General features: G+C 48.2%; 1 protein-coding gene across 2 annotated transcripts in view; it reads left to right on the plus strand.

Annotated features, from left to right (window-relative positions):
- JAM3 (junctional adhesion molecule 3) overlaps positions 1-25,501 on the plus strand; it is a 39,714-nt gene that overhangs the window by 343 nt on the left and 13,870 nt on the right. The window lies entirely within an intron of this gene.

The raw sequence follows: 25,501 nt of genomic DNA on the forward strand, positions 1-25,501 counted from the left end.
GGGGACTCACTGCGCCCAGGTGCATGGGGTCTCAGGGGAGAGGGGACCAGCTGCCCCCCAGTGCATGGGGTAGCAGGGGAGGGGGTCCTCAGGCAGCGGGCCCAGCTCAGAAAGCGGGAGGAACATCCCGGCTGCTCTGGGCTCGGGTCCCTGGCTGGGCTGGGAGCCAATTGAGCAGCCCCCTGGGGCAGAGCGCTCTCTCCAGAGGCTGCCTGTGTTTAGCGCTCCCTATACACCCCCATTTCTAGGTTCAGAGGGGCCAGGGACTCCGCACCGCAGTATATGCCACTCTGCCTTGGGGGCCAGGGAGGGGCTTGCAGGCACCCTCAGGGGTTGCTGTTCAGGAGGGCTGGGCTGAGAGATGCCCCGGCCTGCAGGGACCGGGGCAGGGCGATGGGGAGTGTCGGTGTCTGTGGCCTTGGAATCAAGATGGTTTTAAGAATATATCTATATCTCAGTCAGCCCTAGTCCCAGAGGGTGTCAGGAATGTGCAGCCTCCGCAGGCAGGCAGGCAGGCGGGACAGTAGAGCCTATTCAATCCAGGGCACAGGCCCCTATTGTTTAGGGGGCCCCACATGAATGTTGACAGCTTTAATTGCAGAAACATTTGCTAATGCAGTTCAGGAATGAGTTTGGACTCACTTGTCTGGCTATGAATAAAGGCAGGACAGGGTCAGGTGGCAGCCAGTGTGCCTGAGTGCCTTGCCCTCCCCCCCCCTGCCCCGCTGCTCTCTGCAGACAGCACACTGAAGGAGAAATCAGTATTTGTGGACGTGGGTGGGTGCGGAATGCTTACTACTTTACTATCGCATAGGCCCTGAGCCTGAACAGACTTACGCATACTTACGCTTAACTTTATGTGCTGCCTGCAGCCCTGTCAAAGTCAATAGAATGCCTCATGAGGCATAAAGTTAAGGAAGTGCATAAGTCTTGGCACGGCTGTGGCCTTGATGCCCCAGAGAAAGGGGGCAGCTGATTCTGAGACTTTCAGGACATGTTTGATGCCAGTTGAGTATTTGAAAGCCAAATAGAAGAGGAGATTTGGATGGAAAATTCTACTCTTAAAACTTGTCAACATGTTACCCGAGGTTCCCCTGAGCCCAAAGCTCTTGGTAACTTTAATCTATGCAAGGTGGTATCAGGATAAACCAAGGGAGATGCAGCACTTCCGTCTGCTGTATGGCTGACACAAACAAACCTAAACCATGTGCTTTCACTTTAAAGCCAGACACTTTATTAGTGTCCAGCACATACAAACACCATAGGTTATAGAACACCCTAAGCAGATAATTACCCCTCAGGAGTTTGGAGCGGTATTCAGGGGACTCAATTGCAGGTTTCCGGTAACCAACCTTTCGACTGTGGCTGGAGGTCTTGATGAGTCCACGAGGCGATCCGCTTGACCCAAACCCACAGTTCCCCTCTTATACCTGAAAAGTTACGAGACATGTCAAACAAGAAAATGTTACGTGGCTGACCAAACAGAATCAGTCAGTAGGCAAAAAGCAGATGTTACACAAATATATTATTTTAAAAAAATAATTGTTAAGCAAGCAGTCAGTCTGGGCATCCTATTTCCCTAGAACAGCAGTTCAGAAATATATCCAGACTTCCTGTTTTTCACAGATGCTTACCCCAGCATATCAGGGAGGTTGTAGCGTCAAGCCCATTTCTTGTGATAGCTAAAGCGCCCTCCCCCCTCGCCTTAGTTATGCTAAGTTTCTGCAAAGGCCTACTAAATGGCTAAATGCAACAACCAGAATAATTGATAGTCCACCCCAGTAATTGGCAGTGGCTTGGACACCTGGCTGGTTGCTAAAATGCCCTTCTACAAACACGCCGAGGCCCCAGGCTGCAAAACTCAGGCTTGGAGCATTTGGGTTCTCGCAGCCAGGTTTAGATGATGTCTACACCACAGTGGCACAGCTACGGTGCTGCAGCTGTGCCCTGGAGCACCGTAGTGTAGCCGTTTTGTACATCAACGGAAAGGGTTTTTCCTTGGATGTAGTTAATCCACCTTTCCGAGAGGCGGTAGCTAGGTTGTCGGAAGAATCCTTTCGACGACCTAGACACATCTACACTGGAGGTTAGGTCGACTTAACTTTGGTGCTTAGGGTATGACATTTGTCACAGCTCTGAGCAACGTAGCTTGGTCGATCTAATTTTTAAGTGTACACCAGGCCTTAGTCTGTGAGCTTTTTGGGGCAGGGACTGTCTCTTACTCTGTGTATGTACAGCACCTAGCACAGAGGGGCCTTGATCTCCATTGTGGCCTTGAAGTGCTACCATAATCTGAATAAATAATAATAATACAGTTATGGGCACTGTAGAAAATCTGAAGAGCCTGTCTACATTAGGGAAATGTGCACTAATGCAACTACACCAGTGGAGTAAGTTGTGTCAATGCAAGCCCTGTTTTACATCAATGTGATACAGCTACATCAGATTTGCTACACTAGAATAAACTTCTCTAATATAGAGACAAGGCGGGTAAGGTAATATCTTAATGGACCAACTTCTGTTGGTGGAAGAGACAAGCTTTCGAGCTGCACAGTGGTCTTCGTCAGATTTGCTCGCTCCTATCCTGAGACTACAACGCTGCAAACAGCTAATATAGACAGGCCTCTAGCTGGAGTTTGAACATTCCATGGTTTATAACAACCCTTTCTGGAATTCAGAGCCAAGTTTGGATTTTGAATGACCCCCCCTCAACTCTCTGAAAATTCGGAGGCATTTGGACCCACAGGTTGGATTTGTACCCGTCTCGCATGAAAATATATGTATGGATGCTTCATTGTAATCGATTGGTATTTGACTCGACTTAGTTTGACTTGGGTTAAGTTTGTTCACTAATATGTTTGATTCTACAATCATTTATATTTGTAAACTATACGGTAAAAGTCTCCTGATTTTTGTTTAATATACAGTCCACCTGTTCCAGAAGCAAACAAGTGCTCAGAGTCAGCTGTTGGTGCCAAAAATGGCTTCTTCAAGGCAGTGTTTTTAGCTCTGGTGCTAAACGGGTGTGTGAGTTGCGTGTAAGGATTTTCTGACTGCAAGTAGTCGCAGTGTTGCTCTATTTTCAACAGGTAATTAAAAAACAGGAGAAACAGCTCAGTGAGTTGGACCAAAAGTGGATGCTTAATGACAGGTTAAAAAAAAAAGATCTTAGGCAGGGTTTGGTGCTGCCAGTCGAGCGAGGAATATGTTGGCATCACCACCAAAGTGTAACAGAAGGGGCTGCAAGTTTCATGCACATCCACTTTACAGCTGTTGACCGAGAAAGTGATACCAGCAAATTCCCTCTTGCTCTAAATGCTTCTGATGATTATTGTGTTCCTTAAGCACAAGTGGGCCGAAGGAGGAAAATGTGTTTATTGTGCGAAGAGAGAAAGCTGCTGAGCGGTAATGACCTAGCTGTGAACTTGGGCTGTCTTAACAGACCAGTTTACTTCCCTTGTGGAGGTTGGATTTTGTGTCTCTTGGACTGAACATACTTTTTTTAGTTATCCCTTGGTGTGCTTGGGATTTGAACCATGTATATGACTGGAATGGCCAGCCATCACCTAAGCAAGTTTACAAAGCAGAATGTTCTTTTGCAGCCCCAGTTTAGCAAAGAAGGACAGGAGCTGCTTTGCATGATGTCTGTGGGTAGCTAGGATTCCTTCATTTCCTGCCAATGTGCCCTTTATCTTTGCTCACACCAAAAGATAGAATGTTGGTGAGCCCTGATAGCTAGCTCTTGTTTTTCCTGAAGCTCATTTGGATTGGTGGAGAGGTGGTTTATTTTTGGGTGGTGGTGGTGGGGGAGAGTTTTACTCTTGCAAGTTGTGTTCTCTGCTTTGGCATTCTTGACAGTTAGAATGGGGGTGGCGGGATTGGTGTGTGCACTGAGACAGAACTGGCCTCCCCGTCGTATATTTAGAGCTAATGCTTCACAGCGGATTGCATCAAACCCTGATGATTCAAGGAAAGTGTGTGAACTTTTTATAAAGCAGAGTCCAGGCAGGGGGAGAATTTCCAGAGAGCACTATGTGCTGTGTTCAGGATCCCAGGAGGCCTAACTCCCTGTATGCAAAACACGAGTATTTAGTGCAAACCCTCCTCTCGACAGGATAAAATAACTGCTTTCTTTGCATCATCGTTTTACTAGTGCCTGGAGGCTTGTTTTGAAATTGCAGCATATAAAAACAGATGAATTAAAGATGTAAAATTAATGAGTGTAATTACATTTCCAATCTGTTTCCTCTGTCAACAGGCAGATAAACCCTGCCATCTACTTCCCTGTTGATAAAGGCCGTGCACTTTGTTGGGGGCATTGTGTTTTGCTCAAAGACCAAAGCAAACCAATAAACATCAGTAACGTGTGTCATGTAGCCATATGGGCACACATCATCAGGTGACGGGCACTCCTTTGCAGAGTCTGCCCAGGACCTAAGCACCATTTGATGGTCTAAATTGTATTTGAGCAGTATGCGTGGCTGAATTTCACCTGCTGTTTCGCCTACCCTTTAGTTGTAGTTCTAACTATAGTTCTGCTCATGACAAGAAGTGCCTGTTGGACTACACTGGAAATTGGGCGTCTGGCTTTGCAAACCTCCAAGGTCTTTGTTTCCTTCACACCCTTTGACCTAGTTAAACCCCCATATGCACATGATGCTCCCCCCTCTCCAGTTAGTTGGAGTGAGAAGGGCTGTCTTGGAGTTCAATTATTTAACAGTGCATTCTTTTCCAGTGATTTAACAATGAGAGATTATTGTTTGTCTGTGTCCATTTGGCAAGGGGCGGCTAGTAGCTCTCTGAGCTGTTGCTGTGTTGGCCTTTAGGATAGTCGGATCCTGGCAAAGTTCTCTTTCTCATTTTAGATAAATGGAGGTCAAGCAGGCGTCCTCCAGGGATAAACTATGGGGGAGGTAGTATTAAAGATGTTTTCTGCAAGAGAATTGTCTGCGGAAGTTCTGTTATCACCTCTTCTTTTGCAGTCTCTTCCTTTTGATTTTCATGCTGTAAGGAAGCTTTGTGTAGCTCCACTGATAAAGTACAGCTGTCTAGCACATAGCTTGGTAGTGCTAAAACATTAAGACAGCTGCATAATAGAGCCTGAAATCTTTAGAAACAGCCCGGCCGGGTGATGAGTGCGAGCTCTGGAGAGGTTGCTCTACCAGCTTCTAAAGCATCTGGTCTAAGTTGCTTTCCCAGGTTGGGCCTTCAAGGTAAATTTCATTAGGGTTGAAACAGGAGTAGTCCAGGTCCAAACTTGACAACTGACTGGAACAAAATCTCCTGAGTTTTGCTGGCAACAGATGTAGGCGCAGGTTTTATAAGAGCAAACCAGGGTCTACACAGTTCCCTACAACTGAAATCTAACTGTCAGAGCTGACCCACAGGTCCTCAGCGTAAATTGGAAAGTTTAATCTGAGTTACCTTGTGCTGCGTACGTTGCTTCATAGGTGACGATAATAGAATTGATTGGGTTGTGTAGTGTCCTTCATGCAGGATATTGCAAAGTGCTATAGAGAGCAGGTTACAAGTTGAAGAGGAAATAAAAGTTTTGAAGCAATAATGGATGTGGTAGATAAAATTAAATTGCATTCAGATAATGTTCAGGGTCGCCCTGTGGGTTGTGGTTTTTTTTTTAAACTCATCAATCCCAGGGATTGCAGCGTGAAGGGAATTCTCTTTCTCTAGCCTTATCCTATCAGTGTGCCTGATTATTAGAACACAAATGTAAGATCACCAGGAGCATAGAGACCTCATAAATTATTTAGGTACAGCTGGCCCATTTAAAGATTCTTCCAGCTTTAATACTGAGTTGTGTGCTCCTTCAGGGATTTGTCATACCTCTGCTGTGTATGTGTGAAAGGGTAACTGTTCAGAACAGTTGATTCAGCCTTATTTCAAGTAGATCTGCAATGACACATTTTAAAATGTCTATTAGTCGCGTAGGGTGAGATTTTGAAAGGAGCCTGAGAAAGTTGGGACATTTAATTCCCATTGAGATCCAATGGGACTTTTGTTCCTAACTCCCATAGCCTCCTTGGAAAATCCCAGCCCTAATAAATGTTTGGAACAATTCAGATCCATTGCATAAACAGCCAGTATTTAAAAGCGGCCAGTGATTTTGTGGGCTTCAGTTCTTAGATGCCCACTTTTATACACTGTGAAAGAGACCTGGTTTTCAGAGGGCTGCATTTCAGCACTCTGTGAAAATCAGCTCCCTTAAAAATGTCTTAGTTTGGGCCTTCAAAAATGGAGGCACTCAAAATCACCAGTGTTGGCCAGTGTCTCTACAGGGGTCTAATGAAATAAACTAGAGGAGTTTGATCTGAAAATACTCAGAGGTTGCTAAATAGATAGCACACCGTATGCTAGATCTCCAAAATATGACACGATTATTGTTTCATTAGTAATAAGTGATGGGGCAGACAGACAGGCAGAGTTGTAGGAAAGAGATTTTTAGAGAGGCCAGGGTTACATGCCAAGAAGCCTTTGCATGTCTGGTAGCGGCGTGGGCACCAGCTTGCGTTGCTGAGCTCCAGGGATCAGACTGAATTAGGTCCCTCCTGAAACCTAACCCTCTTTCCCCTGTTCCAGTCGGCCTGTTCCAATTGTGACATTACTACAGACACACATCTTTAAACATGGTTTATAAAAGTGGCTACAATTTCATATTTAGGCCCCGATCCTGCTACCTGCTCCACGTGATCAGATCCCTGCGGCCACACGGATTTGACTTCAATGAGACTCTGTACTGTCTGTGGGGTGCACTCAAGCATAGCCAGTTGCAGGATCGGAGCCTTAATCATTTGTGTGTGTGTGCATTTAAAAACAAAGAAACAAACCCCTCCACTTTCCAGTGCAAAAGTAGTCTAGGCTGTATTTTGGAATAACATAATGCTAACCTTTAAAACTATATAATGCCGAACTAAAATGTAATTAGTCCCAAAATGCAGCCAATTCCAAGTGACGTTGGCATACATGTATACACACACCACGTACTGCTCCTCCAAACTATGTATAGACATAAATGTGTGTGTATAATATAGTGCATTCTTTGCGCTTTCCCCCCCCTGCAAACCTGTAATTTAGAATTGGCTGAGCAGGTTTTGTTTAAAATACTAGACCAGTTTTGCAAAGGCATGGTTAAAACCGAGGCACACAGTTTGCTCATCCATCTTGAGCACAGTGATGATAAATCTTTACTTGTCTACAACAGAAATGCAAACAGATCCCTTGGGCAAACAGACAGCTAAGCTGTACAAGGGTCTGTTCTTTTAGACCAAGATTAGCATTGGTGGGTGGGGTGGAGTGGAGAATATTATAGCCAGGTTATCAATCCCTGGAAAATAAAGGCCCTAACCCTGTTGTTGTACTACAGTAGTATATAGGGGCCTTAGTCGTGGAGCAGGACCTCAGGACGCTAGGGGCTGTACAAACACAGAACAGAGAGACAGTCCCTGTCCTGAGGATCTTACAGTCCAAACCCCATTGGAACACATCATGTAATGAAAGCTACACCTGCGCCTAAGTATTTGCAGGATTGGGCCTAATGGGCTGCCACAGAGACTTGGAGGGATCCTTAAGGTAGGTAGATATGGTGGCCTTTGCAGCAGCCAAGTAACAGTAGTGGAAGGGGAGGTCTCCATGAGCCAACTGCCAAGTCTTTGCCCTCATGTCCCTAGCATTCGTTAATGGCACTGCACCCTGCTCGTGCGGCACGCAGCAAATGGACTTTTCCAGAGGGGCTTTGGCTGCTAACGCTCTTCTTGAATCATTTCCGGCAGAGGAACCTTTTCAGAATTTACACAGTTAACGACTCGAGTGAGGCTGCGAAGCCCAATAGCATATGCCGCTCCTCTGAGATTTATTTTATCCCTTCGAAGGATCTTGTCAGTTGCTCTTTTTTATATACTTTCCAATTGTTGTGTTAACCTCCATTTCTTTTTTCATACTAAGCCCTGCAAAAGCTCTAAGATAAACATTTCTTCCTCCCAATGGTGTTTGTTTAGTTATTTATTTTTTCAGCGGGTCTCTGTTTGCAGCAGCCCTGTGATATTGTTTATTTTGTGCCACACACAATTCTTGGGTTTACTTCCTTTTTGTTGCAACAATAGCGGCACTTTGCCTCGATAGCATCCTGTAGGTGAGAAAATCACAACACTGCAAACGTAAATAAATTACCGCATCCCAGGGGGGTCGGTAGTATTCCCACTTGCACAAAGGGAGCGAGGTTAAGGTCAGAATATTCAAACTTGGCTGCCTAAAGTTGGGCTCCTACATCTGCGTTTGGGCACCTAAATGAGTGGGCTGATATTCAGAGGTGCTGAGTGATGGCGGAGCCACCAGGAACTGACCTCCAGAGCAAAAACCATAAGTTGCAAGTGCTTGAGCTAAGGAGCCAATGCTATGTAGCTGGGAGCTGTAAGTCGTATCGTCTGCAGATTGGCACAGAGCGGGACCTGTGACACACACACACACACACACCAGTGCATTACCTCAAGCACCTGCAGCTCTCATTGATTTCACTGGGTCTTTTGGGTACCCAGCACTTTTCAAAATCAGGTCATGTTTATTGAGGTGCCTAACATTAATCACTCACAACCACATGAAGGAAGGGTGTAATACACAGCTCTAGGAAAACATAAGTGACTTAGCCAAAGCAAGAGAGGAAGGGAGCTATGGATCCTGATTCTCCAGTGCCATTTGCTAACCACTAAACAACCCTGCCTGTTCCTAATGCACCATCAATATCAATCAGGAGTTCTCAATTTTTCCCATATTAGGACCCTTGCCTTCCTCCCCACCCCATCTAACTTGGATCTAGATGGGACAACTTCACTGCTGAGAAGTAGAACAGGAGGGTTTCTGTGACCCTCTGACACCTGTTGGCGACCCTGGGCTTGAGACCTCTTGATATGCATCACAGCCTGTGCCTAGGAATAGTAGGCTAGGCTCTGTTCCCAGGTGACACTGGCCTAAATCTGGAGTAACTCCACTGAAGCTAGTGGATTTAGACTGGTGTAAACAGAGAGCAGGGTTCGTCCCATTGTCTGTGGTTGCTGCAGAGCAAACATTGCAACCTCACGCTCTTCTATGGGCCAGCCAATAAAGGATGACAGCTGGGACGGTGTCGTTGTCAAAGGACATTGCACCCATATTGTTTAATGAAATCAGTTCAACTTTCTCCGAACCCAATTGACCAAAAAAAAAAAAAAAAAAAAATCGAGAGAGAGGCCAGAGTTTGAATCGAGACCCTAAGCCTGACAGTTCTTCACAAGCACAGTTCAAAAAGGTAGACCCACACAGACCTAGAGAAGGCTGCTCCAAGTAGACATGCTGTCCTGGGGAAGCCACAATGAACCCGCAGCTTTCTAAAAGTGAAGCCACATGCGTGCCCAGGAGACCCACAGGTCACACGGCCATGGGCGAGCATGTCATCTGAACCAGCAATCAGATTATTTTAGAGGGGAGACTTCCCAAGCCATAGGCGGTAGTGAGCCCCCTAGCTGGATGGGGGCTGGGTGCGTAACTGTCCTCTGAGCCTTTGCAAGCCTGCCCCTTGTTGCTGGTGAAAGGTCTTGTCTTGACAGCCCTGAATGCTGGTTGCTCTGTTTAACCACAGAACAAGGACAGCACAGGCCGAGTGCCAGAAAAGACTTCTCCCACATGCTGCCACAATGTGCCCGGTTCAGCAGGGTGCGAGGGCACATGCCTCCCTCTAAGCATACGATGGTCCCGCTGAAATCAGTGGGGCTAAATGTGCTTAAAGTAAAGCATGTGCTTAAGTGTCTTGCTGAATTGGGACCTGCTAAAAGGGAGGAGGTTATGGTCTCTGCCTCCTTGGCTCCTTTGCTTTTCTGTTGCAAAGGAAGGCCCTAAAGGGTTATGTGACCTGGGTGTCCACAAGGAACCAGGATGGGACCCACTGGCTTACTTCACACACGCCAGCAAACGGCCACTAGATGGCTACAAAGTAGTCACTGCTGGCCTGAGTTGCCTGTGAACTCCTGGTCTGGAGGTGAGGGCCAGCATGTCTCCTTACCACGCCAGCCCCCTCCATGGCAATCAGAGCTCAGCACTGTCTGTTGCTTGTGTCCATGAAGGAGCTTCCACTTTCCATTGATTGACTGCGAGGAGCCCAGGAATAAGGGAGCGTTGTAGCTCTGCCCGCTGAGTTAGCGTTGTGTGGGCCAGCGTCGGAGCCGGGGTGTGAAATCAGCTACTGACTTTCTCCATAGCGAATCTCTGATCAGCCTGGCCAGAGGACAGTTGTCCTCGCCCCGCTGCACTGCATGATTTAATAAACTTCCCTCCCACTCAGGAGGAGAAGTCCTTTGAAGTCTTGTTTCTTTTCACTGGGAACCGCTTCTAAACCACTCCACTGCCCCCCTCTTTCAGTACAGAACTGACTGTGCTTCGTGACCCAGCCTTGACAGCAGTTCTGGGATTTGAGCTGGCATCTCCGGGGCGTGGGAGTACATGGGCATTTTACTGGGCACAGGGAGTTCCATTCATGTTCCAGTGTGCATTTATGGGGTTGCGTACATGGCACAACCCTGGGGCCCGCTCCTGGAAATAACTGTTACTGGCTGTTAGCCAGCAGTGAACGGGAGGGCCTGCCCACTCATCAGCGGGAGTTATTGTTCACATGAATTACAGGGGTTCCCAGCAATCCAACTGCTGGCCCAGACACCCTTTTAAACACTCCTTTTTCCTCTCAGGCCTTGTTTGTGCTCGGGAATAGCCTCATTTTTGTAGCTGGTGGCCAGGATAGTGGGCTGGGGCTGATGGCTAAGTTCAGACAAGGGCGTTTGCACCAATTCAGTTAATTAGGGTTTACCTTGATGACAAATAACTCTACCAGGTACAGAAGACATAGAGCCAAAGCCAGAAGTGATATGGATGGTGCTGAGAGTTGCACATTACTAACTGGACATAACATACGTACCGGGAGCAGGTATAGATTGAAGTGCGTGGGTTGAGGGTTGACTGGAATGAATGGGGGCAGTATTTGTCCCAGAGGTAGCATGGCTGTTCCATTGCCGATTGCACCAGCTTGGTGAGTTACCAGTGGTTCAGATCTCTAGTGCAGATGCGGCCAAAGACTTAGTCTCCTTCACGTCCACTTACTGACCTGTAGCTCACACAGCCTTGCACCTCCCCTCTGAAACTAGCCTGTTGCTGGGGAATCCTGGTGAGGTGAATTGATCCACATGGATGGCTCTTTGGAGCATGTATGCAGTGCGCTGTACCAAAATGTTACAAACTGGATTGAGTCCCAGCATAATGGCTTCACCTGCATCACACAGCTCTGTAAAGGGCTATGCTAATGCAATCTAACGCCTCTCTGGCTGTAATGCTGTGAAATTACTTGGAGCAAGCATTGTCGGAAACTTCTTGCAACTGAGTGACAAAAATGTAATGGCTGCAGCTGCTTGAATGTCTACTAAGAGCTTTTCAATTCCTGGCTCATCCTCACTCACTTCGGAGAGAGAGGTGTCCTGCTTCTCACATCTGTCAATCAGCCTCATGCTCCTGAGGTGGTGCAATATCTTGTATTACTTAATCCTACTATTGCAATATCTCTTCTCCTTACCCCCTTCCCTCCCCCGTTTTCTTCCCCTCAGTCCTGAGTTCAATTCCCCTGTATATCCTTCAATTTGCAGCAGTAGCACTGGGGCAGGGACCATCTATTTGTTCTGTTTGTACAGCACCTCACATGGTGGGGATCTGGTCTATGACACTCTGGAGCTACCAGAATACACATAACCAATCATAATAATTTTCAGTTAAAAGCCAAAGTGCCTGTGGCAGAATTCACAGCTGCTGCTCTGCGCTTGAATCTCCTTTAACAGCTAGCTGTTCAGCATGCTCTTAAGTGGGATGCTAAGAGATGCTATGGTCCCTTCATCTCTTGGCGTGGTACTGGCTAGAAGGAGATAAAGGACGGAGGATGGCGACAGCAGGGGGGCAGAGGTACATCAAGATTTCATTCCCACTTAGTATGTAAGCCAATCTTTAAAATGCAGCTGTGGTGTGAAATTAAACTTGTTCAGAAAAGGCCCTTTCTGACTCAAAACGTCTGTTTCCTTTGTCTGTCTGCGTCAGATCTACTGTCTTTCCCAGCACAGAGCCAATGCGGTGATGGAAGAGCAAGCTGAGTGCTTGTTTTCCTTATGGCTCAGCAGCAACTCTGAGGTTGCAGAGATTTTATTGCAGGTGCGGATGCCGGAGGTGGAAAGGACCCCCTCTGGGTTATCAGGTCCTGGGCTGCAGTCTGGCGTCGGCAGTTGGAAAATAATCTTTTCAACTGTAAACAGAGCAAATTGATCTGGAATCTGCAGAGAGAAACTGGGGCCATGGTTTTCAGAAGTGAGTCGTAATGTCGGATGCCCACTTTGAGGCACTTCAAAGGGCCTTTCCAGAGGGTGGGGCTCATCACTTTCTGACAGGAACCTTTCAGGTGACTCTAGATGGGGGCCCCCCCGAGAACAGAGGCTCCCAAAATCACCAGTCACTTTAACCAATCTTGTCTGAGGCTCTCTTTCCATTAGTGACTGTGGTATATGTGCTGCCATGCCATTTGGGTGTGTGTCGTGAACGAAAAATTTAGCGTTTAGGTTGCCCAGAGCTGATGGAGAGCACCACAAGGTCCTTGGTCTGGCAGTGTTTTTGGTTTTGAGGTGGAGCTTAAACAGCGCTGCGGCTGGAGAATCAGTGTATCTGGCCAGTGTGTTACGTAGCGCTGTCTGTGCCTGATCCATGGGGGACAGGAGTCTGGTACAGCCCCAGCTAGAGACCTTTAGCTCAAGCTGTAGCAGCTCTGGAAGTCCCTGAGTCAGTCCCTGGAGCGTTGGACAAGAAGGTGGCCATCACACAAAGCTGTGCGTTCATGGGGCTACCTGCTGGGAACAGGCCCTGAGTGCCTAACAGCCTCGAAGACTCAGTTTGTGAGCGGCGGGGATCCCAAGCAGGCAATCCCACCTTAACGTGGAGAGCCATGTCCAGATGCCACATTGATGGGTGCATGAGAAAGGGATACCTACTGGGTTGCTCTCTAAGGGCCTGAGCCTGCTAATAGTTTCATACTGAGCATAGTGAATAATGCAGGCTCTGTATGGAGTAGTAAGTCATGGAAAAAGTAGGCCATCGATATTCCAATATAAATTCCCCCTTTACCTGCCCAGCAGGTTCCACATTTGCGTTATCTAGGGAGCTGTTCTGTGGCTGAGCAGAGCCGGCTCCATTAGCCAGGGCTCCCCCGTCACTGCCTGAAGCATAAACTGCAGCAGGAGCCTCCATGTCGAATGGGACCCTGGTGCCTCATTGCCTTACTGTTGTTCAGCACTTTTCATTGTCAGGGACTTAACTAGGATTACTAGATTATTGTGGGCCTGTCATGAGGAATCTTCTCCTTTAGACCTTATTATCCCAGCTTGTTCTGCAATGCCAGACTTCCAAACAATTGCAGCCTTGCTCCCTCAGTACTGGCTGATGAGACAGAGCTATTAGCAGCGGTTCGCTAAATAAAGGGAGCTTCTGCCCTAGAGAGAATAAAGCAGAATTGGGTTTCATTTGCTGCCTCTCATGCTTAAGGAATTTAAAGAGGCTTTATTAAAAGTAAGGAGTTAGATGGTGCTGCTGCAGTGACTGCATAGGGCAAATGCTAGATTCCGGGCTCAGCATCGGACTGACTCAACTGAGAGGGCGCATGAGTGCCACTGACTCCGCTTGAGTTGTACCAGCAAGATGGAAAAATGGCTTCTTTTTATTCTACATTTCTGCTCTCCCTGTTTCTACGTGGCTTAATGTTGTGTTGCAGCTGGGAGCTAGGAACTTCTGAGACCTGCCCTCCTGCTCAGCCACTGACTTGCTGTGTGATCTTGGGCAAGTCCCTTTAGCTCGTTGTTGCCTCAGTTTCCCATCAATCATGGGAGAACATTACCTTTTAACCATGGTATTGTGTATGTTGCTTTGAAAAGGAAAAGTAGTTCAAGCAACTTTATAATTGCTGACTTACGTACCCAGGGTCTGATCCAGAACCTCACTGAAGTCAACAGGCTTTGGGTCAGGCTAAACAAGCTATGGGATTGCAAGTGGAATTCTCCTGTGCCTTGCATGTTGCTGACAATGTCAGCTGCGTTTCAGATTGCAGAATCTGTCTTCTTGCTGTCGCTGCCTGAAGTAGAAAGGACCCAGCTTGATGTTCAGACCCCAGGTGGCGTGTGCGGAGCTGGCAGGTAGAACAGTCATCTCACACCTTGTGAACTGAGCTGGCTGGAGCTGGCAACACTATCCGTGTAGCCAAGTTTTGGGGCAGGGACTTCTCAGTAAGGGCACGAAACAGCACCGAACCCAGTGGGGGCCCTGTGTCCTGATTGTGGCTTCTAGGTGCTACCACAATGCAAACGGTAAATAATAAATCCTGCTGCGTCGTTTTGCAGTCCCTTTTCACCATAGAACTGCATCGGAACCATGCCCTGGTCATTCTGTGACTGTAATTGGATTGTCCTTTAGTGGGATTTCTGCGTGGGGCACTCTGCACTGACAGATTTCAGGTGGATTCTGGATGCTGGCAAGGCATGTGCCATGTGACTTGCAGGATTGAGAAAAGAGGGTTTGTGCTGCCCAAGAAGAGATGCTCATGCCCAAGTAGGGGAGCTGAGAAGTTTACATCTCTGATGAGAGCAGGACCAAATCTCATTGCTGAAACTAATTTTTGCAGAGTGGGGGCTACCCTATTCGGTTGCATTTCAGAAACTCTCAATTGCACCCTGGTCACGAACATCCTGCAATTGAAAATCTGGTGCCTTGGCTGTATCTCGGCACTCGTGGATGCTTCGCGGGCGGTGAACTCAGCACACCGTGCCGTGTATTTTGAAGCCGGGTTGTTTCACTTGCTGTCCCTGTAATGAGATTTCTCATCTCAAATCCCCTCCTCTTCTCGAGGGAGCTCTGATTTGAGGAGAGCTTGGAAGCGAGGCAGGGTGGGCCCGACTGCCACTGACCAGTGGGGACAGATGGGGTCATGAATTATTCCTCGGCTAGTCTGCAGTGTTGGTTGAAGCGACGCTTTAATGTGGACGTGGGATTCTGCCCGAGGTAGACTGAGTCCAGACGTGGTTCTCTCTGCCGTCTTGGTGGCAGAAGCCCTGCCATGTGGGACGGGCGGTTCTGAGACGAGGGGTTGAGTTATTTTTAGAAAGAAGGGCCATGGATTCTCACAGGGAGTGAGGACTGTCCCAGGAAGCTCTCTCTGCGCCCTGGGGTTCCTGAAGCTGCTTGCCAGTGTAACAGTGCCTCTCTGGGCCCTGCCTGCGGGATGGAACAGCTTTGCTTTAAGTGGAGTTTTGCTATAAATTGGAATTGCAGCACCTGCCATGCTCTGGGCTCTGCTCTGTTACAGTTCACTAAGGGACAAGCTCTGCCCCCCAGGTCACAGCCTGAGTGGTTCGGCTAAACGTTCTAGGGTGATGCAGCCGTGCAATGGCTGGTCTCCCTGGCCAGTGAGGTACAGGAAGTCCCTGTGGAGTTGCGCTGCATGTCATAGGGGTGGGGAAGAGCGGCGCAGGCCCTCTCGACCTGCAAGGTTTCAGTGGAAAACCATCAGAGACAACTGCCGTCAGGATGGGGAGCAGGCACCTTGGTGAAGATGCACGAAACAGATGAGACTACAGCTCGCTCTCCCTGGCTCTGTGGGCTCCTGTAGTGCTAGGAGTAGTAGAAACGTGTTTCGAATCTGCTTGCTTTACCGACAGACTCCAAGCCACTCAGGGAAGAGACACACAGAGTATGGCAGGGCCATTTGTACACTGATACTCTCCTGACTACAGCGCCACTCTCATACCGAACAGCGAATGTTCCTGTCAAAGCACGTGGAGTGTAGCCCCGAAGGCTCCATCGAGTGGACGCAGAGAGCACCCCAGCCTCATGTCTCGTCAGATTTTTACTGCGTTAACATGAACAATTCAGGGGTATCTTGTTTGTGTGCCGACTGACCTAACCCTTGAATTTACAAGCCTGTCTCTGGAGCACCCAAGTGCCTGACTTGGATTAAATGCAACCAGGGGTTAAATCAAGCTGTACGCGACTAGATGTTACAAACAGTGCCTCTCTCTGTCCTGCGCCAGGAATCCCCCAATGCATTGCTAATTGCCCATAGTCAGGCAAAGGCCTGATCAGATGGATGGCTTGCTCTGTGTTGTGAAGCTGGAGAGCGAAGGGGAGGGAGTTAGGAGCTGCCCTCATTGAACATGGGCAGTGTTTTGGCTAAGGGATGAGAGGCACAAAAGGGAAGGATGTAGCAACCCTATAAGGTCACGTAGTCCACTTCCACCATCCAGTGCAGGATTGTTCCTTTCAGTGTATTTTCCTAGTACTTTATCCAGTCTAGTTTTAAACGCCCCAAGCAATGCGACTTTCTCTGCAGTGCTTCCCCAGGGAAGCTATTCAGAGTCTGGTGGCTCTTGTTGGAAGCTGATTCCATTGTTCAACCTACATGGTCCCTTTCATCACCTTCTCCCCTCCTTTGGCGTTCACACCTTTTAAACGCTTGTAGATGGTTATTGAGTCCCCTCCTCCCCACTCCGCCATGCACGCTTAGGGTATGTCTACACTACGGGATTAATCCGAATTTAGATAATTCGAATTTGGGAAACAGGTTGTATAAATTCGATTGTGCGCGGCCACACTAAGCACATTAATTCGGTTTTTAACCACATTAATTCGGTGGTATGCGGCCACACTACCCCATTACTTTTAACCACTTTAATTCGGTGGTGGCGGCCACACTAACCCTAATTCGAATTAACAAAGTCGATTTTGGCTCTACTCCGCTCGTCGAGGTGGAGTACAGAAATCGATTTAAAGTGCCCTTTAATTCGAATTAACTGGCTCTGTAGTGTGGACGGGTGAAGGGTTAATTCGGATTAACGCTGCTAAATCCGAATTAAAGTCGTAGTGTAGACCAGGCCTTGAAATTGCAGACTTCCTTGTTTTGGTTTTATTTTCTCCCTTGGCTTCCGGGGGCCTATCAACACCATTTAAACTAGAGGGCCTAGGTGTAACTGCTGAGCGCTGGCGCGGATGATCCCAAATACCCTCCCTGCAGAGACGTGCTGGTGTCTTGATATTTAGACCCATGAACCTGGCAGGGCAATCGAGATACACAAGAGCTGCACGTCCGATAAAATTCCTCCACACACACAGCAAGCCTCCTGCTGCTGCAGCTGGAGTCTCCATGGGAAAAGTGCCTCTGACCAGGACACACAGCATTTGGCTAAGAAAATATTTGGCTAAAAATAGCAATAAGAGAAATTAAAAAAACAAAACAAAACAAAACCAGGCACTTAGGAGAAGTTAGTTTCCAGCCAAGTGGCAAGTTTGACTCCTCCGTGGCATAGAATCTTGTAACTTTTTCATGCCAAGAGTCACATGCGGTGTATATATTCTGTTTGATGACAGTGTGCAGAAATCCAGGCTGGGAAGGGCCAGAATTATTATTAGTCTTACCAGAGCGCTATGGGGCTCTAGGCACAGGTCGGAAGCCCATAGGGCTAGGCACTGTCTCAGGTATAAATGCAGGGAAGTTCAAAATACTTTCCCTCCCCGAGGATAATTAAACCAGCCTCGCCCCAGTGTTGTTCTTTGCATCCTTCGTGCCTTACTCACAAGCTCCTTCTACCGCCCTCGTTCCTGATTCTGTTCCTGAGTCAAGAGGCCAGGTTCAGCCCTGGTGTAGAGGGAGGAGCTCCTGAAGGTCCGAGGCTTGCGCCAGGGCTGGTTTTAGTCTGGTAAATGGGGTCAGATTGTTACGGTGAATTATGACTCCCTCCAGGAGAATTTCTGCTAACTTGCATTTTTCCATGCAGCTTCCTACCCTTCTCTTGGATCTGTCCCCTTTGCTCTGGCAGACACACAGCACGGCCTCGAAGCTGCAGTAGGGAAGGCGGCCGGAGCTCGCCAGTGTGAAACGATCCCAGTAACACTTGGCAGGCTCTTAGCGGTGAGCTTGTAGGCGGATGTTAACGCTCCCTCGGTACCTGCAATCTGTCACTTGCAAAGTTCATTCGTAAATGTTCTTGTGCACTTGGTAGCTGGACAGTTGCCTCTGATACCTGCAGCTAAAAGTACACAGAAAGATAAAGAAATGATCCTGTAAAGTCTGGAGAGGTGGTCCTAAAAGGGAAGCCGTTTCCAGCCCTCTCCCCCCACCCCCTTTGGGCTGTTGGCTTTGCTGATTGTTGGTCTTTTCCCAACTCCTATTTTTCCCACAGGAAGATGATGTACTGACTCACTCATAGGCCCATTCTGAAGTGCTGCTTACGTTGTGTTGGTCAAGCTACATGACGGAGAAGAACTAAGCACTCAAGAGATTAGAGTCGGAGAAAGGAGTAGGGGATTATAGGTTAAAGGTCCCAGAGTCGCTGTATTGCAGCTTGGCACTCAGCCCGACATCCCTGAATACTGCAAAGGCCAGCGCTGGGAGCGTATCCGCTTCTTTCTATTCTTGGAACTACAGGCAGCTGGTGATATTCTTCCTCGTCCAGGGCCTGATTCAGGGAGACACTGAGCATCCTGACTCCGGTGGGAGATGAGCACCTTGCAAGATCGAGTTTGGGGGTTTGAGTGTTTTTTCGCCACACCTTGTGCAGATAAACGCCTAACTCGCAGGATGCTGCTGGGGGTGCAAAGTGTGGCCCAGAGCGACATGGCTCTCCTTGGACAATATCTTTGCCTTGATTTAGGATCTGATCCTAACCTGAAACTTGACCCATATTGGGCGACGGGGTGGTGGGGACTTAGTTTGCTCTGGCGTGTTGGGTTCTCCCCAAACTCAAAGCAAAACTCTCACCAATAAAAACGAAAATAAGGTTCGTTGTCCCCTTCCCCTCCTCGCCCTGAATCCCTGCCAGATGTCACTGAACTGCGGGGCTGTCCCCTGGCTCTCATCTGCAGCTTTCTCTGCCATGCGTGCAGCCGCTTGCCATGTCCAGAGAGAGAATGCAACAGGGCGGTCTGGGAGGAAGGGCTTGGACTGGGGAAAGGCCATTGTCAGGGATGATATCAGCGCGTCCTGCCGGCCTCTTATCACTGCCATCTGTCTGCTCCATCGCTGTTGGGAGGAGAAGAGCAGCCGCTCTATTTATGCAAGTTACAGACAGTGCCCAATGTGATGATGGCAGCTTCCCCAGGGCTGGATAGTGGAACGCCAGCGGAAGCAGAAACGTGTATTGACTCCTCATTCCGAGGCACTAGCTTCAAATCCTCACTTTTCAATATTCCCATTTCTGTCCCCTTTCGCCCTTCCTCTTCCTGGCCTCCGTCCGTGCTGCTCGAGGCAGCTTGCCAAGTAATTAGAGCACAGGACTCTCAAACGTAGATTTCCGGCTCTGCCACTGAATTGCTGTCTCACCTTCATTGAGTCCCTGTAGCTCTCTGTGCCTCGGTTTCCTCATTGATAAAATGGGTGTAGTACCTACATACTGCATCATGTGTGTTTGAGGCTTAACTAATGATTGCAAAGTGCTGTGACTGTCTAGGGAAAGTTACTGTAGAAGACCACGGTGCTTGAGAGTCGCAGAGTGGTCTAGGGGACTTGGACACCTCCCGCTACTAATTTTAATAACGGAAGATAGCTGTTGAAATCCTTTAGATAGCTTTGAAAAGCTCAAGCAGTATTGGTTGGGAGCCGGAGCATTTCTAAGATCTGATAGCTCTGTGTCTGTTTGCTAATTAGAGCATTAAGAACAGTGGTCAATAGAATAGGACTGTCTTATCAAATTCCCAGACAAGTGACCTGTTTTCGTTTCCTTCTTTCCTTTCTGGTCATTGCCAAAGATTCAGTGTGCACATAAATGGACGCTTGCTCATCTGTCTGCCTCTCTTCTGAGTCATGCAGTGGTGCAACAGGCCCAGTGTCTGATTTCCCAGGAGCTGCTGTGATGTTGCGAACCTAGAACTGTTGCAGAGGGGGATCGGTTGATCCTCGAGGTTAATGATGATAGAGACCCCCTAACTCATCCAGACAGTCACCCATGAGACATATCCACCATTCAACGTATTCTGTGCTCCCTCCTCCCCGCCAGTCGTGTGGGAAGTAAACACCTCCCGGGCGATGTGCCCTTTGCAGGAAGGGAATAGGAATTTTGGAACCCAAAATTTCCCTGGATGCTGGTGCCTCCTGTACAGCTTGAACGTTCTCCCCAGGCAAACGTCATCCCTCATTTCCTTGGGCAACTGACACTCACAGTCTTCCCTTGGAGATGGTGGTGGTTTATCGTAGGTACTGCAGCAGCACCTAACAGTCCCACTCCGAGCCCTATGGTGCCGAGGGCTGTGCGCACGCACAACGAGAAGACAGCGCCTACCCCGCAGAGCTTGCAATCCATTGAGGAAAGGCCTGACCCCTCTGCGGTGCTTGTCCTGCCTGTGGTGGGACTCAGAAGGTCCACGTTCAATTCCCTGCTCTCCCACAGATTCCCGGTGTGACCTTGGGCAAGTCTGTGTCTCAAATCCCCATCTGTAAAATGGGGATAACAGCAGTGCTCTGTTGTGTGTATAAACATGTTAAAAGCTGACGAGGTGCTCAGACAGGAGCCTGCGGTAGATGGGTATGTGACCCACTGCACCTCTCCAGTGGGCTGTTCCTCTGTTGTGCGGGCGTGTAGGCTGCCTGTATACGAACAGCTTTGCTGTCTGATTGAGGTAGAACAGTAAATCTCCCCGTCAGAGCAGGCTGGGTGCGTGGGTTGTTTGTTAATGGGCTTTCTCTGCACAAAATACACGAAAGGTCTTCAAGGTGCAGATTTAAACCAGGAAACTTACAGGTTTAAGGTGTTTGTAGCACCGTTCGGTTTCACATACTTTATATATTAACATTCATTTCTGGGGCCTGCTTAGCAACGAGCACTTGTTGCATTATTGATGAATGAGAACCGGAACTCTTGCATTTATTGATGTGTTTGGGTTTTTCTTTTTTTTAATTGCAAACGTAGGCCCCGATCCTGCAATGAGCGCCGCATGGGGCCATGGGGGCCATTGCATGGAGTTGGTTGCATGATCAAGGTCCTTATTCGTTTAGCTCTGAGAACAAGCCTGTTCCTGTACATGTAATAAAGATGAAGTGGGTCCCTGCTCTGAACAACCTATCAATCGAATGTTCCATTAACACAGGGATGTTTGCATTGTTTTGGCTGGAGGGCTGGTGTGTGTGTGTGTGTGTGGGGGGGGGGGGGGGGGCGCCTTTTAAAAAAAAAAAAAAAAAATCAAGGAATTTCCCCTTCTTTGATGTCTGTCTATTCCTGGTCTCGTAAAGCTCTCTCAGGCCCTGCTGTGCACTGTGCAGAGCTGAGAACACAGACCGTTTTCAGTCACGCTGCATTTGGACAAGCCCAAGCACCAGCCTGGCTTAGGGCGTAAGGGAGACCACTTCCTAATACCAGAAAAAGACAGGCGGGGAGACGCCCCGATGCTATTAAGCACTGAAACAGACAAGTATATGGGACCTACAGGGAAACGTATTTGTGACTGGGGGTTGAGGGTATCAACTTAACCCCTGCTCCCAAACACTTCCTTTCTTTCGGAGACAGGCTGCCCTGATTGTTGTCTCCGGAACGCCTCTTAGAATAATGTCGTGACATGGCTAGTGTATATGTGCACCACTGCTCTCTACTAGATGGAGTAATTGCTGTGCCCCTTGGTGTCATAGGCCCCAAACAGCTAGTTCAGCAGCAGGGGCCTTCACTTCTGAAGGAGGCGGATCTGCGTTCTCTCCCTGCTGTCTGCGTGAAATTCTTCCTGGCTGTGGCGTATAGATTAGAGGCATCCAGGAAGTCAGAGGATGTTATGGACTTGTCACAGTAAGGAGGTTCTGTGCCCATGGAACAGAGGTGCTTTTGGTGACCTCTGCTGTGGTTAGCTTCATTGCTTTATATGTATACCAAATAGGTTGTGCTGACCAACTGGATTTCTGGCTAGCTTATCTAGTGATCTGAATTTAAATAAATAAAGTAGCTTGCCAGAAATTGACTGGTGAATGCATTTGTTCTGCTCTTCAAGGCAGTCAGACTGCAGCAGACGATTCTCATGCTACAGGAAACTCCAGGTAATGTATTGAAATTTGTACTATTTCGGAGATCATGAAATGCAGGTAATTGGAGTAGAACACAGTCACAGGAGTGCTGGCTCCTCGCTTTGATCATTTGCGGGTTACCACTAATTATCTTTAGTGCTCGTATAGCACTTGTCATTTAAGGATCCCAAAGGTGGGCCAGTATCCTCACCATTTTACAGATGGGTAAGTGGAGGCACAAAGAGGTGAAATGACTTGCCCCAAGCCCTGCAGCAGAGCTCGGGGTAGAGCCCTCTTGAACCAGGCTGTCTTTCCTTGCTGTTAGTAGGCAATCCTGTGACAATTCTAGAGTGTAAACTCTTCGGGATGGGTACCACCACTTACATTATGTTTGTACAGCGTCACACAATGGGCCCTGTGTCTATGCGCTACTGTAATACAAATGTTCAGTAATAATAAACTGATGACACCTGATCATCACTGGATACAGAAGGAAAGCACGAATCATAAGCCATTAAAGAGACCATGCTTGTAGAATAGCACAAATCACAGGGAGAATGAGAGGAAAGGCAGCAGAAGGGTAGGGAGAAGGGGAAAAAAGCATCACAGCATGTGGGGAAAGCCCGTTAGACCTCTCTGCACCATTCCATTTGCCATCCCTCTTGTTAATTACTCTTCATGTTTCCTGCCTGTGCCAACATGTCTCTCTTGTTCGTAGGAGTCTGTCGGGGACTTGGCTTCCTTTTTAAACAAGCAGCACAAATGTGCATCTAAAATAAGTGGCGGTGTTTTATGTAGCTGGTAAAAATAAAAGCCTCCCAGCGTAGGCATCTATGACAGCACAGAGGAGTTATGGCTGGTTGGAGTGTTTTCCAGTGCCACTTGGCTGCCCGTGGGAGGAGAGCCTTTTATAACTGTTATCGGCTCCCACACAGACCAGGCCCAGACTGTTGCTTAATTTGGACATAAACGCTGAGAGGCTTTTGTTTGTTAATCTTTGGCTACACATCTTCATTGTTCCCCAGCCTGCCCCAGAGCCAGCCTTGACTGTGTCCTCGGCCAAGAGCCAACAGAGCCCTGGACCTGGCGATACACGTGTGGCTCTGCTGGGCCCTTTGACAGCCTCCTTTTCCAGCTAACCCTCAGAGCAGCTGTGCGCCTGGCACATGGATGCCACAGTGAATGTATCACTGACCCCACTTGGGCCAGCAGCAGGATTTGAACCTTAGACCTTCAATGCTAAAAGCGCAAAGGAGCTAATGGATTGAGGATGGGATTTTCAGATGAGCCTACAGGAGTTAGGCACCAAAGGCCTAATTGATGAAGGCCTGTAAGCACCTAAAGATGCTGATAGGTTTTAAAAATCCCACTAGGTGCCTAAGTAAGTTAGGCACCAAAATCCAATTGAATACATTAGGCGCTAGGTGCCTAAGTCAATTGTAAACCCAATAGGCACAAGTCTGCACCTTTGTAAATCTGGCCCCTGTCTCTCTCTAACTCTGAATGGGAGCTAGCACCTAACTCCCTTGAGCTCATTCAGAATTCCAACCTAAGGCTATTAGTTGGAAGCAGTAGCAGGCTCACAAACCTCTGATGTGGACCAGCCGGGAGAGGGAGACAGAACACCCCACGTTCCTAGTGCATTGATGATGATGCAGGTGTAACTGAAAGCCACAATCAGGTTGTGAAAAGCAGGGCTCTTGAGAACTGCACAATCGACACCATGTGGGAGAAATGGCTAATAGCTATTCCGGATGTAGCGCAAGGATAAAATTTCAGTGGGATGCTTTGACTTCCTTTAATAAACCCAGCTCTGTCCATGCTTGTGTTCCTTAGAACTTCTGGGAAAGGCAAAAGTATCAAAGATCTTTGGATCCATCTAATTATGTCCCTGCCTTTTGATTACTTTGCACTGATTTAGCACTTCCTATCTATGGATCGCAAAGCCTTTTACAAAGGTGACTGAGTATCATTATCCCTGTGTTTCCGATGGAAAAACTGAAGCACAGAGAAGGTAAGGGCCTGATTTTTAGAGGTGCAGAAAGTCAAATTCCTTTGAAAATTAGGCCCTAAATGATTCACTCAAGATATCTCAGTGGTTTGAGCATTGGCCTGCTAAACCCAGGGTTGTGAGTTCAATCCTTGAGGGGGCCACTTAGGGATCTGGGGCAAAATCAGTACTTGGTCCTGCTAGTGAAGGCAGGGGGCTGGACTGGATGACCTTTCAGGGTCCCTTCCAGTTCTAGGAGATGGGATAATAGGATTCTCACGTGCCTTAGATGCATTCTGAATTGCACAACAACCAAAGACTTTGTGATGATGGAGAGAGCCCAGTATAATGGACAATGGACCTCCCTCTTGCTTTTTGGGGGGCAGGGGCGTATGTATAAGAAAGAGTTAACTCACCGCTGGTGCATCCCCGCATAACTGGGCATGGTGTAACAGCTCTTTCCCTGACTAATGCCCCTCCTGACAGCTGTGTTGGCCTTCGATGGTCTCTCTTCTCATGACTCAGCCCACCAGCCAGGTCTCTCTAAAGTTTCTCCCCTTCCAGGATGTCCGTGTACCAAACGGACTGTGTCGCACGCAACACTGGTCATCAGTCTGCCATCTTTCACCCCTCCGGGACTCTTCCCCCCGTCCCGCTCTTCTGTCAGAACAGTGGACTCAGGGCTTCTCCCTGCAGTCTTTCAGCCAGACTCCAAAGTGAAACACAAACCACAACAAAAGCAGCTTCTGCCCCCTTCTTTGGGCTTAAACTTTTAATCCATGCTGAGGCCTCCCCCAGGTCTCTGCTGCTGCAGGACGCGGACTCTCAGGGGCTATCACCGCGGAGTTGGGTCCCTAGTCTGGACCCTCATCTCCTGTCTGCTCCCATGGCTGTCAGCCTGTGGGTTGCCTTCTCTTAGCCCGACTGCAAGAGTCTCCTTCACCCCTGCTACCTTCTCCCATTAGGGCCAAAGGTGTCAACTCCCTCCTGAGGGTCCTCTACTCCCTGCTACTCAGAGGGAGACTACAGAACTCTCGTCCCTGCTCCGACCTGCTGCTCTGGGCTTTCTCTCTTTATAGAACCCAGCCAGCTCCTTCCCCAGCTGGGACTCGTCTTTAATCAGGCCTGGCCTGGCCCTCCCCTCCAGGTGCAACCAGGTGTGTTAATTAGCTCTCAGGCCCTCATTAACCCTTTGTTGCGAGCATGGGGTACATATCCCATCGCAGTGTATTTTATAAAAAAAACACAAATGTATCAAGTAATTATAAAGTTGGTAACAATCACTCTGTGTGACTCCCCCCTTCAGCCACTTCACATCAAAACTCAGTTTGAGGCAACAACTTGACTGGAATCTTTACCAGCCATGTTGTTTAATTCTGAGGGTAGTTAGCCTACAATGCCTGTGACCCAAGAACTTCTTAATGCTAGCTGAGAAGGGA

The sequence above is a fragment of the Terrapene carolina genome, unplaced genomic scaffold (assembly GCF_002925995.2).
Source record: "Terrapene carolina triunguis isolate 2854851 unplaced genomic scaffold, T_m_triunguis-2.0 Scaffold374, whole genome shotgun sequence".
Taxonomy (NCBI): Eukaryota; Metazoa; Chordata; order Testudines; family Emydidae; genus Terrapene; species Terrapene triunguis.